Here is a 16,561-nt window from a genome sequence, read left to right on the forward strand (position 1 = left end):
GGTTTGTTTACACCTGTCTGGCGCAGCATGCGAGTGTCGCATGTTATGACACAAATTTTAGTTGACATTATGTGCTGAAACTTAATATTTATTCTACACATTTTTACAAATTTGGGAAACTTAAGAATGTTTCTGTCACGTTTTGCCGCATGCGGCTCTAGAGCCGCCGGTTGCCGACCCCTGGTGTAATGGGACGTATATTCCAATTTCCAAGCAGTCGGCCCGTAGAAGCGGAAAGCTGCTTCACCGTATTTCTTTGGGATGCCGTAGTAGGCACTTGGAGCAGGTCAGCAATAGCAGACGTGAGGTGGCGGTTTTGGAACATATCTACTATCTAGGCAGCCAGTCAACTCTCTTATGACCAAGTTATGTTCCCTCATACTGTGGTGTCATGTATCCAAAATTGCCAGTCTGACTAACTTGACTTAAACCCTTTTTTTTTGCGCTTTGGGGAGCATAGGCCATTGGTTCTCAAAGTGTGGTCGTATGCCAAAGTATCGGATGTCAACTTGGGAGGTGAAGCAGTTTTCTTCACGTCCGTCGTCCATCATTCAGGTACTGTACAATGAATGTAGTGGAAGACTTAATATTTTTCTGATGGGAGATGCACTGAGGTGAATACAAACGGCTTTAAGTCTGCAAATATGTGTTTATTAGCAGCAAATGTGTACAAAGTAAAAGCATTGCTCTGTTGATTTGATGTAGTGTTAACTGTATTCATTACAGGGGACCGGTTTTATTTGGACTCAAACCTACATTAGCAGGAATGTACATGTAGCATCAATGTGATATCACTGATGTGCTTGTGCAAACACAAGTTATGTAAGTCACTAAACTTGGTGAATAATCGTGATCTCAATATTAGGCCTTTCACAATTGGTACATAATTGTCTAATCGCATTTGTTTTAGATAGGCCTAATCACATTTATTTTATTTTATAATCCTTTCCATGTTGAAGAATATCTAAAAGTTTCAAATATATAAAGTAGTTCTGCTATTCTTTGAGGTGGTAACCTTCCAGGGGGTCTGTAACTCTAACCAAATGTGCCCAAATTTGACTGAGAGACTGCCACTGGATTTCTTTGGAAAAAAAAAAAGATCTCCTCTGGTGAAAAGCTGGAATTTGCGCGATGGCAGTCTGTCTCTCAGTCAAATCTGGTCACAAATGGACCCTTACGGTACTGTAACTCTTTGAGTGTACAGGTGGATCCACATTGACCCTTACGGTCTGTAACTCAGAGTGAACTAGACAAAGTGCCAATTGGCACAGGTCTCCACCAGGGCAGGTCAGGTTGTGGCCTCATGGTGGCGCTATAACAGGCTGTTGAGGAAGATTTGGGCCGGAGGTTCGTGTTGGAGGGATGCAGGTACAATGTTTTTCCATGTGTGCATACATAAGTTGTATACAGATCGATGCAGTTATAGCTAAAAACAGGAATTGGCCTGTTATAGCGCCACCGTGAGGCTGATTTTGAGGAAAAAATTGTGGCATGTCGTCCTCGGCCTAGTGAAAATGTGCGTGTATAATTTAACGGAAATTGCACACTGTGTTTGTGATTTGTGGCCTTTTTTCGAAATGGACGAATCGTGTGAGCTTTGGAAGCCAATCTTAGCCAATCAGGATGGAAGATGGGAAATGGTGGCGCTCCGTGTTGATCACATGACTATGGAGATCATGTGTACCGATTTGCGTGAAATTTGGATAAAATCTGAAGGAGTAATAATAGAAAATGTGTTTTACATATGTCGGCCTCCTGGTGGCGCTATAAAGAGCAGATGTGAAAAATTCCAGGCAAAGGTTTTTTTTTGGCCTCTAGGGAGTTGGCATACAAAGTTATCCACAGATCCGTGCAGTTAGAGGTAAAAACACTTTTCGGCCAGTTATAGCGCCACCTTGAGTCTGAGTTGAAATTGTTCATGTGGCATTTCGTCCTCGGCCTAGTGGGAATGTGGGTGCACAATTTCACGGAAATCACGCAATGTGTTAATGATTTGCAACATTTTGTTTGAAACTGAGCACTCCTGTGAACTTTGGAAGCCAATCTTAACCAATCAGGATGGAGTGTGAGAAATCTGAAAGACCGGTTTCGTTGAATGGCTCTAGAGAGACTGTGTACCAATTTGCGTGATGTTTGGACAAAATCTGTAGGTGTACTGTGCAAAAACTTGTTTTGCACAAAGCGGCCTCCTGGTGGCGCTATAACAGGCCGTTCTGGAAAGTTTGGGGCAGAGGTTCATCGTTGGCATCCAGGGAGTGTGTGTGCAAAATGTGGCATCGACCGGGTTAACGGTGGCCGAGATTAGCTGCTCACGGACACACAGACGGACGGACGGACACACGGACGGACACACACACAGACGGACGGAGTGCAAAACATACTCTCCCCACATGCCTTCGGCCTGGTGGAGACAACAAATGGAACCAAACCTATATACAGGGCTGTGACTGAGAGCGTTCACATGGACTCTTACAGGTCTGTATAGCTATTCTTGAGTGTACGAAATGAAACCAAATGGACCCTTACAGGTCTGTAACTATGAGTGTACAAAATGAAACCATATGGACCCTTACAGGTCTGTAATTCTGAGAGTGTACAAGTAGACCCGTACGGTCTGTAACTCAGATAGCGTACAAATTAAACCAAATGGACCCTTACCGGTCCGTAACTCTTAAATGGACCCGCAGGGGTCCATTTCAGAGTGTACAAATGGAACCAAATGAACCTTACTGGTCTGTGACTCCAATAAGAGCATTATGAATGGGAGGGGGTCCGCCCATGGTCTTGGGGCCCTTGAAATGAAACGGGATGATTTATAATCTGTGTTATCTTCCCAGTCTATAGCTTTTGTGTCCTGAAGATGAGTCAGTGTGAAGGTACGCCCCGAAGACACGGCCAACGAGACATGCATGAGCCTGTCTGCACACAGAGAGAGAGAGAGAGAGAGAGAAACACAGACACAGGGAGAGACGTGGTGTCAGAGAGCGAGAGAGATTGTCAGAGTTGGAGAGAGAGAGAGAGAGCCCAAGATAGAGAGAGAGAGAGAGAGAGAGAGGGAGAAAGAGACAGGGAGAGAGGGAAAGAGAGATTGAAACTGAGAGATAGAGGGAGGGGGGAGAGATAGAGAGAGCGCGAGAGGGATTGGAGTGTGTGTGTGTGTGTGTGTGTGTGTGTGGGGGGGGGGGGTCAGACATAGAGCGATTGAGAAGAGAGGCTTGTCTCAGTGGGACAAGGTGAGACATGTGCTGAGCGGGGGAGGAGAGAGAGAGAGAGAGAGAGAGAGAGAGAGGGAAGAGAAACACTTCCAACGTCACAAGAACAGAAAGAGAAGCTGAAGGAAATAAAGTAAGAAAGAAACGGAAAAGAGAGAGAGAGACATGCGGCGTGTGTGGCACGACAGAGCGAGGAGGGAGAGAGAGACGACGACCCAGTGCTGCTAACCTACCCGGTAACACCAGTGGTCTCCCGGGTTCACCTGGTCTGGACACTCATTAACACCAGGTGAGTTGGGGAATGCTTCCTGTCAGCTCCGCGTAATGAATTGTCAAACCGTATAGCAATGCCGTCTGAAATAGTTGACGGCGTACGTGTTTTCTCCTGCACGGACATTTCGCCGCCGTATTCGGTGTACTTGTTTCAGTGATTACAACTTAAAGAGTTATACCCTCTGTAACTTTCCTGTTCCAGACCCCAGATTTTAACCCTTCTTTCGGATTTTTACCGGCGTTTCTACATCGTTTTTTTCCCCGAGAAACGCGTCCAGTGTGCAACCACCTTTAGTGTCGCCTTTTGTCTTTTGTACCACTGATCTGATAGTAGCTTAGTTGCTTGCTCAGGGGAGAAATTTAATATTATTTGGCAGTATACACCACAGGATCTGATGCCTCAACTGAAGAGCAGGGAAGACCAGTTCTAGAACCAGCCCAGTTGTATAATGCATTCACATTGCATCAACATAATGTTACTCTATAATACCATAAGAGATTGGACAAAATATCGTGGTAACCACTACAAAAAAAAGTTACGTGGTGCAGCTTTAACATCTGTGTGCTATGCAGAGACATGGCGCTGTCTGTCTATAGCCCTGACCTCTGACCCTTTAGCCACTTGACCCCTAGTGTCCCTATTCTAGGACAAACCTTCAGCGAAGACAGCCGATGTACGAGCTTACAACTCGTTGCGAGCTCGTACATTGACATTCGGACAGTTTTTTGGCTAAGATATGTATTGTTGAGCAAAAGCGGGAGGGAGCTTTGCACCGAGCCCTGGGGGGACTCCGGTCGACCCAGTATATCTGGGTTAAAGTGTTTGAAATGCACAAAAGCATAAGAATATATAGTTAAGATTTGAGACGTTTCGACAGGCTGAATGGGGTTGAAACGAAATAGTGCTGGCACGTGCACGTGTGTGCGCGCGTGTGTGTGTGCGCGTGTGCGTGCGTGTGTGTGTGTGTGTAAACTGATACATGGGATTCACACAGGCCCTTTTTTTACACAAAACATACAGCCGATAAGTGGGACACCACAACAACCTGTTTATGTGTGTGTGCGTGATACATACACACATATGCATTTGTACAGTACAGTACTTACTATTGGCTGATTTCAGTCCTGAATTGCCATGTTGTTGAAATGCACTGTGTAAATAAACTTGCCTTGGCTTGTGATTACATCAATGGTTCTCAACCTTTTCAGGCCCCAAAGAATCACATTTGAACTGGGGACCCCCCCAAATAATCCTATTTGAACTGGGGACCCCCAAAATAATCATATTTGATCTGGGGACCCCCCAAAACAATCCTATTTGAACTGGGGACCCCCAAAATAATCATATTTGAACTGGGGACCCCCCAAAATAATCATATTTGAACAGGGGACTCCCTCAAAGAATCCTATTTGAACAGGGGACTCCCCCAAAGAATCATATTTGAACAGGGTACTCCCTCACCCTGACAGGGGACTCCCTCAAAGACAGGGGACTCCCTCACCCTGACAGGGGACTCCCTCACCCTGACAGGGGACCCCTCACCCTGACAGGGGACTCCCTCACCCTGACAGGGGACTCCCTCACCCTGACAGGGGACTCCCTCACCCTGACAGGGGACTCCCTCACCCTGACAGGGGACTCCCTCACCCTGACAGGGGACTCCCTCAAAGACAGGGGACTCCCTCACCCTGACAGGGGACTCCCTCACCCTGACAGGGGACTCCCTCACCCTGACAGGGGACTCCCTCAAAGACAGGGGACTCCCTCACCCTGACAGGGGACTCCCTCACCCTGACAGGGGACTCCCTCACCCTGACAGGGGACTCCCTCACCCTGACAGGGGACTCCCTCACCCTGACAGGGGACTCCCTCACCCTGACAAGCACTTGGAATTGTAGGAGTATTGAGGCATTACATATTGGTTTGACGTGGTTCCACTGATGTACTGTATATTGTGAAAATAGCGGATCTACACAATGGCTCCAACGCGAGGCTATTTTCTCCACGTATGCCTCTTTCTTGTATTATTTGACATTCTGGCCAATCTTTGACCAGTTTTTATAGACTTTTACAGGGCTTAAAGTTCTCAGTCCTGGGGACAGATTTCAGTCCTGAGGATTTCATAGGGGGTCATTTTCATTTAACGAGATCAGTGCAGATTTGCAAAAAAGCATTTCCAGTCTTGGGATTTCTTTTTGTTGCTTTAAGCCCTGCTTTTATAAAAGTCCTTAACCCATTTAAGACTGAGATCAGATTCTGCAAATGTCTTCTAAATCCTGACAAACATCAAACATTATGTTAAAATGTCTCTGAAATAAGCAGCAAAAGCTGGATATACAGTCGGCCTATGCTTTGACTAATTTGATTTAGCATTGGTTTTCCAGAAGGAGCAACTGGAAAGATACAGTCTCTGAGTGACGCCGCTGCCACACTACAGGACGTACTGTTGTATCCTACTGACTCACCTTACCAGTGAGGGGCCCCCACTGGGAGGACGTAGTGTTGTATCCTACTGACTCACCTTACCAGTGAGGAGCCCCCACTGGGAGGACGTAGTGTTGTATCCTACTGGCTCACCTTACCAGTGAGGAGCCCCCACTGGGAGGACGCAGTGTTGTATCCTACTGACTCACCTTACCAGTGAGGAGCCCCCACCGGGAGGACGCAGTGTTGTATCCTACTGGCTCACCTTACCAGTGAGGAGCCCCCACTGGGAGGACGCAGTGTTGTATCCTACTGACTCACCTTACCAGTGAGGAGCCCCCACTGGGAGGACGCAGTGTTGTATCCTACTGGCTCACCTTACCAGTGAGGAGCCCCCACTGGGAGGACATAGTGTTGTATCCTACTGGCTCACCTTACCAGTGAGGAGCCCCCACTGGGAGGACTTAGTGTTGTATCCTACTGGCTCACCTTAGCAGTGAGGAGCCCCCACCGGGAGGACGCAGTGTTGTATCCTACTGACTCACCTTAGCAGTGAGGAGCCCCCACTGGGAGGACGCAGTGTTGTATCCTACTGACTCACCTTACCAGTGAGGAGCCCCCACTGGGAGGACGCAGTGTTGTATCCTACTGACTCACCTTACCAGTGAGGAGCCCCCACTGGGAGGACGTAGTGTTGTATCCTACTGGCTCACCTTACCAGTGAGGAGCTCCCACCGGGAGGATGTAGTGCCTTTGTCATACTCCGCCCGACAAAGCCGGTAGATTGGAACCCACAACATCTGTGGTGGTGGGCAGGGACTTTACCACTGCGCCACCCGTGTCCTTTTGAGTCTTTATATTTCATTACCAGTATGTTATTGCATTTATTATTTCGTTGACAGATTTATTTCTCCTGCTGTTGGTTAGTCAAGGCTAGGCATGTAATTGTAACGGTATACCGTTTTACCGTGGACCATATATGGTGACTCACTGACGGACGGACAGACAGGTTTTGATTGATTGATCGAATACTTTATTAACAGTTTGCTGGAAAAAGCACAGGAAAGTACAATACAATACAATAAGAGGATTTAAAACCCAAGAAAGCACTATGGCTCATATTCAATTCATCGGAAAGTGGCTTGATATAACTATGGGAAATTGAATCCTTTGACGGCTGATTTATTTATTTGTATTTTGTTTATTTATTTAAAGGTATATTCAGTGATCTCAAATTCAAATATCACTTTATTTCTCTTTTTTTTTTTTATATAATCCTCCCTACTATACAGTGTGCTGACCATATAAGGCATGGGTGTCAAAGTCAAGGCCCGCGGGCCAAATGTGGCCCGCCATGTCATTTTATGTGGCCCGCCTGCCTCAAGCAAAAATAAATAAATATATATATATATATATATATTTTTTTTAATAGCCAAAATATAGGCTTATAAGTAAGGCTGCATGATATATCGAACATGTACCTTCATCAGAGTGGAGAATATAAGTATAAATCAAGTTGAGCAAAGCCACTCTTCTCTGCCCCTCTCTCTAGCAGACACAGTTAACGATTGCTTGTTAAGTGCCTGCCAGACAGACAATCGGATGAAATGAAGGCAGGTGTAGTGTAGACTAGTGAACTGAACATGTTCTCTTTATCAAGTACTTCATACCAGCCCCTTATGAAACTACTTCTCCCCAAATCCAAATGGATTTTATTTTCCATCCTGAATGGCAGTAACTACTAACTAGCATACAATGAGAACTGAGAAGATCTCCACAAAGGTTTACTCATCAAAACTGATTATATAACTGTAACCATCAAAGCATGCACTCAACATATAATGGTTATGTGACCATGGCATGTGCATAATATAAAATCTTATACGTTTTATCTGATATTGATTAATATGGGGGGTGGGTTCAATTAATCGATTATTAATCGGCAGAGCTGTCGACTATTCGATTTGGCTGATGGTCACTTTGTGGCATCCCTACAAGTTACAACAAGTGAGTAAGTGACTATCTCTCTTCCATACTGGTGTGTGGCGTCTCTTGCGTGATATGATGAAGTGGAATGGTGCCAGTAGCCCGTGCACATTATAGGGACAAAGGTGTGTGTGTGTGTGTGTGTGTGTGTGAAGACCCATCTTCTCTTTCTGTCATAGTGACATTGTCCTGCATCAGATCATGTCCAAATCAGGTTCTCCAATCTCCAGTAGCCTCTTCAGTTTTTTGAAGATTTTTTGAGTGGTGCAACCACTTCCTTGTGGCTGGCTGGGTCTGAGCACTATGTGTGTGGCTGGCTGGCTGGCTGGGTCTGAGCACTATGTGTGTGGCTTGCTGGCTGGCTGGCTGGGTCTGAGCACTATGTGTGTGGCTGGCTGGCTGGGTCTGACCACTATGTGTGTGGCTTGCTGGCTGGCTGGGTCCGAGCACTATGTGTGTGGCTGGCTGGCTGGATCTGAGCACTATGTGTGTGGCTTGCTGGCTGGCTGGGTCCGAGCACTATGTGTGTGGCTGGCTGGCTGGCTGGATCTGAGCACTATGTGTGTGGCTCGCTGGCTGGCTGGCTGGGTCTGAGCATACATAGCTAGATAGATAGATAGATATTATAGCAGTGACTGACTGAGACATCGAGCGTGCGTCCGCAACTGGTTGTGGCCCCCATCAAGTGACCTTTTGACCAATGCAGCCCTCGCCCCAAGTTGAGTTCGACACCCCTGATATAAGGAGTTCCTCCCTGTCCCCAGTTAACTCCTGGGGATCAAAAAAACGTAGGTTTCGTTTTTGGCTAGGTATAGCCCAGCCTTCATCCAATCAGCATAGAGGCTGGCCTTCCGCCAATCATGATCGAGTGGGGCGGGCCTTGGTGTGTGTGCTGTTGGCCTGTTGCGTGCCCCCCCCCCCCACTGTAGAGTGTGTGCATCTTGTTACCAAGGCGGACCGGGGGGTTTTCCAAATCACCCAAATCACTGAATGCTCCTTTAACTCCTTTTTCTTCTCCTCCAATTTAGTCGTTATGTCAATTGATGCCTCCCCACACACATTCCTGTGTTGTCACTGCTGTCTATTGTACTGACTCACCTACCATGTGAGGAGGCCCGACCCGGTGATAAGCCATACAGCGTTCTTGAGTGGTGCAACCACTCCAAGGATGTCCTAACCTATGTGACTATGTCCCGATGTTTAGAGTACCAATAGGGGGTGCTGTTGCACCACTCGCTTCAGACTGGTCAGATTACAATACACTTTGTAGATGGGTTTTGAGGGAAGGTAAAGAATCAGACTTTTTTTTAGGAGCCTATCATCCCTAGTAGTACTATTAATTTAATATTAGTAGTAGTAATGTGTAGTATTAGTAGCAGTAATAGTAACAGTAGAGTGCAAGCAGCGTGTCAGGTAGCTGTCTGGTCATGTAGAACTGCTACTGATTGATTCCAGGTATGTTAGTCACCTGACTCTCTCTCTCTCTCTCTCTCTCTCTGTCTCTCTTTCTCTCTCTTTCACGCGCACACACACACACACACACACACACACACACACACACACACACACACACACACACACACACACACACACACACACACACACACACACACACACACACACACACACACACACACATTTATGATCCATTTTTTTACTTTGAAGAATTGCACATCTACAAACACACATCTGTACATGCATCTCTATGTATTTGTATTTTTTTCTTTTCCAGACATAAAGCAACCATTCTTCATGCGAGTACCAGAAAAAACATGAAAACGTCTATTCATCATATTCTATTACTATGCCATTAGGCCTCACAAGTATAGTCACACACCCACGCAGAGAGAGAGAGAGAGAGAGCAAATCTCGGCCAGCCGTTGTTTTTAAAACAGGTGTTTAAATTGACTTATTCCTTGATTCAGTGCTTGGAATCGAATGTCTTGTTGGAATGGGAAACTTTGTCTATATTTAGCAGAACATTCTCTTTCAGTGGACTACACAGCAGTGTTGAACACTATCTGTTTCAGTCTAGCTTTAGTTGACTAAATATAATATTTTAGTCAACTAAATCGGCAGTTGATTTACTCGACAAAAACTCATTTTGGCAGGTCTTGATGCTATAATCCTATAATCCTTGATTTATTTTTTATTTTAAAACAAACCAAATTAATAATAATAGGATGCGCCAATGTGCGCACAAATAACTAGAATAAGAGAGGTGTGCCAACAGAGCTGTTTAGCGCAACACGTGTGTAGGTCGGCTAAAAAGAAATGACCTAAAGGGTAAATTAATGCAAACAAAATACAACCCAATTTATGTATGCGTTTTTGTTTTGCTTTTGCGCTTGGAAAATACTATATAAAAACAAAAATAACATATATATATATATATATATATATATATCAATGTATGCAGGAATACACATCATGATTGACAGCCTGTATGGTGGCTGTGCTCCATTGGGTGTCAACCTGTCACCACAACTCACATGCTGCTGTTTCTACTTCTACAACTCTCTCTCTCTCTCTCTCTCTCTCTCTCTCTCTCTCTCTCTCTCTCTCTCTCTCTCTGTCTGTAACAGACGACGTACATAGGATAATCGGCGGGGAGCGGGGTCATTATTATTATTATACCACCACCCTGACTTAGAAAAAACCCGGGGACCACCACCCTGACTTAGAATCAACCTGGGGACCACCACCCTGACTTAGAATCAACCTGGGGACCACCACCCTGACTTAGAATCAACCCGGGGACCACCACCCTGACTTAGAATCAACCTGGGGACCACCACCCTGACTTAGAATCAACCCGGGGACCACCACCCTGACTTAGAATCAACCCGGGGACCACCACCCTGACTATAGAATCAACCCGGGGACCACCACCCTGACTTAGAATCAACCCGGGGACCACCACCCTGACTTAGAATCAACCCGGGGACCACCACCCTGACTATAGAATCAACCTGGGGACCACCACCCTGACTTAGAATCATCCTGGGGACCACCACCCTGACTTAGAATCATCCCGGGGACCACCACCCTGACTTAGAATCAACCTGGGGACCACCACCCTGACTTAGAATCAACCTGGGGACCACCACCCTGACTATAGAATCAACCTGGGGACCACCACCCTGACTTAGAATCAACCCGGGGACCACCACCCTGACTTAGAATCATCCTGGGGACCACCACCCTGACTTAGAATCAACCCGGGGACCACCACCCTGACTTAGAATCATCCCGGGGACCACCACCCTGACTTAGAATCAACCCGGGGACCACCACCCTGACTATAGAATCAACCTGGGGACCACCACCCTGACTTAGAATCATCCTGGGGACCACCACCCTGACTTGGAATCATCCTGGGGACCACCACCCTGACTTAGAATCAACCCGGGGACCACCACCCTGACTTAGAATCAACCTGGGGACCACCACCCTGACTTAGAATCAACCCGGGGACCACCACCCTGACTTAGAATCAACCTGGGGACCACCACCCTGACTATAGAATCAACCCGGGGACCACCACCCTGACTTAGAATCAACCCGGGGACCACCACCCTGACTATAGAATCAACCTGGGGACCACCACCCTGACTTAGAATCATCCTGGGGACCACCACCCTGACTTAGAATCATCCCGGGGACCACCACCCTGACTTAGAATCAACCTGGGGACCACCACCCTGACTTAGAATCAACCCGGGGACCACCACCCTGACTTAGAATCAACCTGGGGACCACCACCCTGACTTAGAATCAACCCGGGGACCACCACCCTGACTTAGAATCAACCCGGGGACCACCACCCTGACTTAGAATCATCCTGGGGACCACCACCCTGACTTAGAATCAACCCGGGGACCACCACCCTGACTTAGAATCAACCCGGGGACCACCACCCTGACTTAGAATCATCCTGGGGACCACCACCCTGACTTAGAATCAACCCGGGGACCACCACCCTGTCTTAGAATCATCCCGGGGACCACCACCCTGACTTAGAATCAACCCGGGGACCACCACCCTGACTATAGAATCAACCTGGGGACCACCACCCTGACTTAGAATCATCCTGGGGACCACCACCCTGACTTAGAATCAACCCGGGGACCACCACCCTGACTTAGAATCAACCCGGGGACCACCACCCTGACTTAGAATCATCCTGGGGAGCACCACCCTGACTTAGAATCAACCCGGGGACCACCACCCTGACTATAGAATCATCCCGGGGACCACCACCCTGACTTAGAATCAACCTGGGGACCACCACCCTGACTTAGAATCAACCCGGGGACCACCACCCTGACTATAGAATCAACCTGGGGACCACCACCCTGACTTAGAATCATCCTGGGGACCACCACCCTGACTTAGAATCAACCCGGGGACCACCACCCTGACTTAGAATCAACCCGGGGACCACCACCCTGACTTAGAATCATCCTGGGGACCACCACCCTGACTTAGAATCAACCCGGGGACCACCACCCTGACTATAGAATCATCCCGGGGACCACCACCCTGACTTAGAATCAACCTGGGGACCACCACCCTGACTATAGAATCATCCCGGGGACCACCACCCTGACTTAGAATCATCCTGGGGACCACCACCCTGACTATAGAATCATCCTGGGGACCACCACCCTGACTTAGAATCAACCCGGGGACCACCACCCTGACTATAGAATCATCCTGGGGACCACCACCCTGACTTAGAATCAACCCGGGGACCACCACCCTGACTTAGAATCAACCCGGGGACCACCACCCTGACTTAGAATCAACCTGGGGACCACCACCCTGACTATAGAATCAACCTGGGGACCACCAACCTGACTTAGAATCAACCCGGGGACCACCACCCTGACTTAGAATCAACCCGGGGACCACCACCCTGACTTAGAATCAACCCGGGGACCACCACCCTGACTATAGAATCAACCTGGGGACCACCACCCTGACTATAGAATCAACCTGGGGACCACCACCCTGACTATAGAATCATCCCGGGGACCACCACCCTGACTATAGAATCAACCTGGGGACCACCACCCTGACTATAGAATCAACCTGGGGACCACCACCCTGACTATAGAATCATCCCGGGGACCACCACCCTGACTATAGAATCAACCTGGGGACCACCACCCTGACTATAGAATCAACCTGGGGACCACCACCCTGACTTAGAATCAACCCGGGGACCACCACCCTGACTATAGAATCAACCTGGGGACCACCACCCTGACTATAGAATCAACCTGGGGACCACCACCCTGACTATAGAATCATCCCGGGGACCACCACCCTGACTATAGAATCAACCTGGGGACCACCACCCTGACTATAGAATCATCCCGGGGACCACCACCCTGACTATAGAATCATCCCGGGGACCACCACCCTGACTATAGAATCAACCTGGGGACCACCACCCTGACTATAGAATCATCCCGGGGACCACCACCCTGACTATAGAATCAACCCGGGGACCACCACCCTGACTTAGAATCATCCCGGGGACCACCACCCTGACTATAGAATCAACCCGGGGACCACCACCCTGACTATAGAATCAACCCGGGGACCACCACCCTTACTTTTGTGTTGGGTGGGGATATGGGCTAAGTTGTGACCACGGCTTTGCATCCCATGTGTAGGCTGCTATATCCTATTGTTTCTCAACCAATAGTCCATTGACTACTAATCATTTCCTAATAATAATAATGACTTAATTCCCCCTCTTGAGACTGTAACTCCCTTTTTCTGTTGAATTTCAAAATGTTGTCAGTAAATGACTACATGGACGGCCATCATCATAGGTCACCAGGTCATTCAGTTCACTGTTTCTCAACTAGGCTATAGCGCCCCTCAAATCCAGTGAATCGTGTTCAATTAACACAGGGAATTGTGAGGAACTGATCGCCCTCAGAGGATCGGTGGTCGATTTGATCCAATGAAAGCCAATGAAACTGGTCAGATGACCAATGATATCCAATTAAATCAACAGCAACTGGAGCACACACAGCCCAGGAAAAGTGTGGATAAAAGCCAGTCTGAGCCTGACCGTCGCTGGGGGGAGGGAGGCAGTCCTCTTTCCCCCCAACCCCACCCAACTAGTGACTTTGATTATGATTTGAATCCCTTCGGAAAGGATTAGGTTTGCTTAGTTGTATATTTTGTCATTTGTTGTTGTTAGTCTGAATTAAACTCATTGGTTCATTTCATGTAAATTATATCTTTGCACAAGCTGCAGCTGCTTCTCATTTCCAACATGTTGCGGGTCTTTTCCCCGTGACACTAAGGGTCGTAACAACACATAGGAAAGGTCAGTTTAGGATACACTTTTGGAACGAATGGCAGAAATGTTTTTCAGTGTTCTGCACTCCCTTGGTACAATAATCTGTCAAGACAGACTCTGCACTTTCTTTTATTATTTATTTTACTAATGGGTTCCCAGATTCATTCTGTCTGTGTCTCTCTGTCTTCTGTCTGTCTGTCTCTCTGTCTGTCTCTGTGTCTCTCTGTCTGTCTGTCTGTCTGTGTCTTTCTCTATGCCCCCCCCCCCCCCCTCGCGCTCTCTCACGCTCTCTCTCTGATCCTATACTACTGTATAGTTCCACTTGGTGACATCACGTCGTTCCCATGCAGCTAATTGGACCTAATCAGTCTTAATTGATGCTGATGGTCCATTCTCCTCTAATCAGGTCTTTGGGTGTGATGCTCGGAGCTCTGCTCTCCTTTCCTCTGAGGAGTGTGGACTCGAGTACTGTGTAGCCCACTGTGGCTCGGGACCCTTTTGTGGGTCGCGGACACTGATTCCCTTTATTGTTGGTGTCCTACATTTTGTTTTTGATTATTGTTGTTTCAAAACATTTTCAAAAAAATGTAATGAAACAAAGCTTGTAGATCAGCTATTTTCACTAGTTTGGGTCCCGGGCCTTGGTTTGTTTGGGTCTTGAACTAACAAGTTTGGGTAGGCTACATCACACTGTAGCCTACTAGGTCTACTTAACCGACCTGAGGTCGAAAAATGTCTTCTAAATTCTAACTAATGTTTCTGGAAAAATATGTTGTTGATCAGTGGTGCTCTGACATGCCAACCAACCATGCATCTCTGGAGATCTGTCCACTCCTCAGAGGTGGAATCTCTCTCTTGTGCTGCCTTGTTGTACTGTAGGCGTTGGCGGGAGTTTGAGACTGCTTGGTTGGAGGCGCTGTATGGTGTGGTGGTTGTTGTGGTGTGGTGTTGTGCAGGATGTGCCAGTCATGCAGTGTTGTTTTTGGCAGCAAATTCTAGTTATAGTCATAGTCTTTGGACTGAAACTTCATTTAGTTTTAGTCACATTTTAGTCACCTGGAATGTCTTAGTGTTAGTCTAGTTTTAGTCAACTAAATGTCATAAGATTTTAGTCGACTAAATCTACAGTTGATTTAGTCGACTAAAATGTATTTTGGCGGGTCTTGATGCCGTCGTAATGAATAGCCGAAAAATATTTTCAGCATGCAACAAAGTGTAAAATGACTTATACTGGATCTCTTGTCCACTAGTCCCTTCCTAACATTTTAGTCTAGTTTTTATTTGTCGACGAAATTGTCAGTATATTTAGTCTCAGTTTAGCTCGTAGCTTAGTTTTCATTTAGTTCATTTGTTTTTGTCAGTGAAAATAGGTAGTCGACGAAAAAATTTCGTCTTAGCTTTAGTCGACGAAAACAACACTGCAGTCATGCTTTTGTGCATTCCTGTCCTGGGGCGAGGGTGGCAGCACTGCAGCCTCCCGTCTGAGGCCCTCCGGTGCTATTCCAGCGAGGACTGGCAAGAGGGACACACATAGGCTTCAAGCATCCAGTTATAATTCGGAGGGCCATTGTTGTTGGCCAGTTACTAACCGGGAGAACTTTTCTCTCCCACACAATGAGGCTTTGAAAATACTTCGACTAAAACTGAGAAGTCTGAAGCAGAATGAGGCGCAGGCAGACAGATGTTTATTTTATTTTCTGGCCATGGCTGGCCAGTCCGATCAGCCTCTCGGCTCGGGGGACACTAACACACATACAGATATTCCTGACTGGTTTATAAAGGATCACAATAAATACAACCCCCTAAACACCCCTACATGCAAACATCTTTAGGCTATAACACGAGGGAAGACACAGTGGGACACCCTGAGGCTATCTTTGGACAATGAATGAGCAAATGGTCACTAATGGCCTGTTATGATTCAACTTTGAGAACTCCCGTTTCTCTGGTTGGTTGGTTAGTTAAGTGGTGTTTTAATATGCTGCTTTAATATGACACACTCGCATGAGGGCTTTTGCTCCAGACTGGGCCGTACAGTATTCCGCTGCAGAGAAGACCAGGCCGGCCGGGCTTGGGTAGATATACTCGCGGAGCTCCCCAGGTTGTTCCAGCTATATTCTGTGTATCAGCGCGACCCTGGATGTCACCTTGGCCTTAGCCTCGGAAACCCATGCGTTTTTATTTACAGGCAGAAGAAAAAAAATCGCACCTGTGTGAACTGAGTGGAGCAACTCCCCTCTCTCTCTCCCCCCCTCCTCTCTCTCTCTCTCTCTCTCTCTCTCTCTCTCAATAGCAGGCAACACTACAGCACTATCTCTCTCTCTGTTTTCAGCGCCC

At 47.3% G+C, this 16,561-nt stretch overlaps 1 protein-coding gene across 1 annotated transcript in view; it reads left to right on the top strand.

Moving 5' to 3' along the window:
• The first annotated feature begins 3,274 nt into the window (after window positions 1-3,274).
• Window positions 3,275-16,561, top strand: part of LOC310876814 (serine/threonine-protein kinase PAK 6-like) — a 45,761-nt gene continuing 32,474 nt past the window's right edge. Inside the window, exon 1 of the mRNA XM_083790468.1 lies at window positions 3,275-3,501. The gene's annotated coding sequence lies outside the window, so the exon portion shown is untranslated. The remainder of the gene's footprint in view (window positions 3,502-16,561) is intronic.

The sequence above is a fragment of the Protomyctophum parallelum genome (genome assembly GCF_964188405.1).
Source record: "Protomyctophum parallelum genome assembly, chromosome: 19".
Lineage (NCBI taxonomy): Eukaryota > Metazoa > Chordata > Actinopteri > Myctophiformes > Myctophidae > Protomyctophum > Protomyctophum parallelum.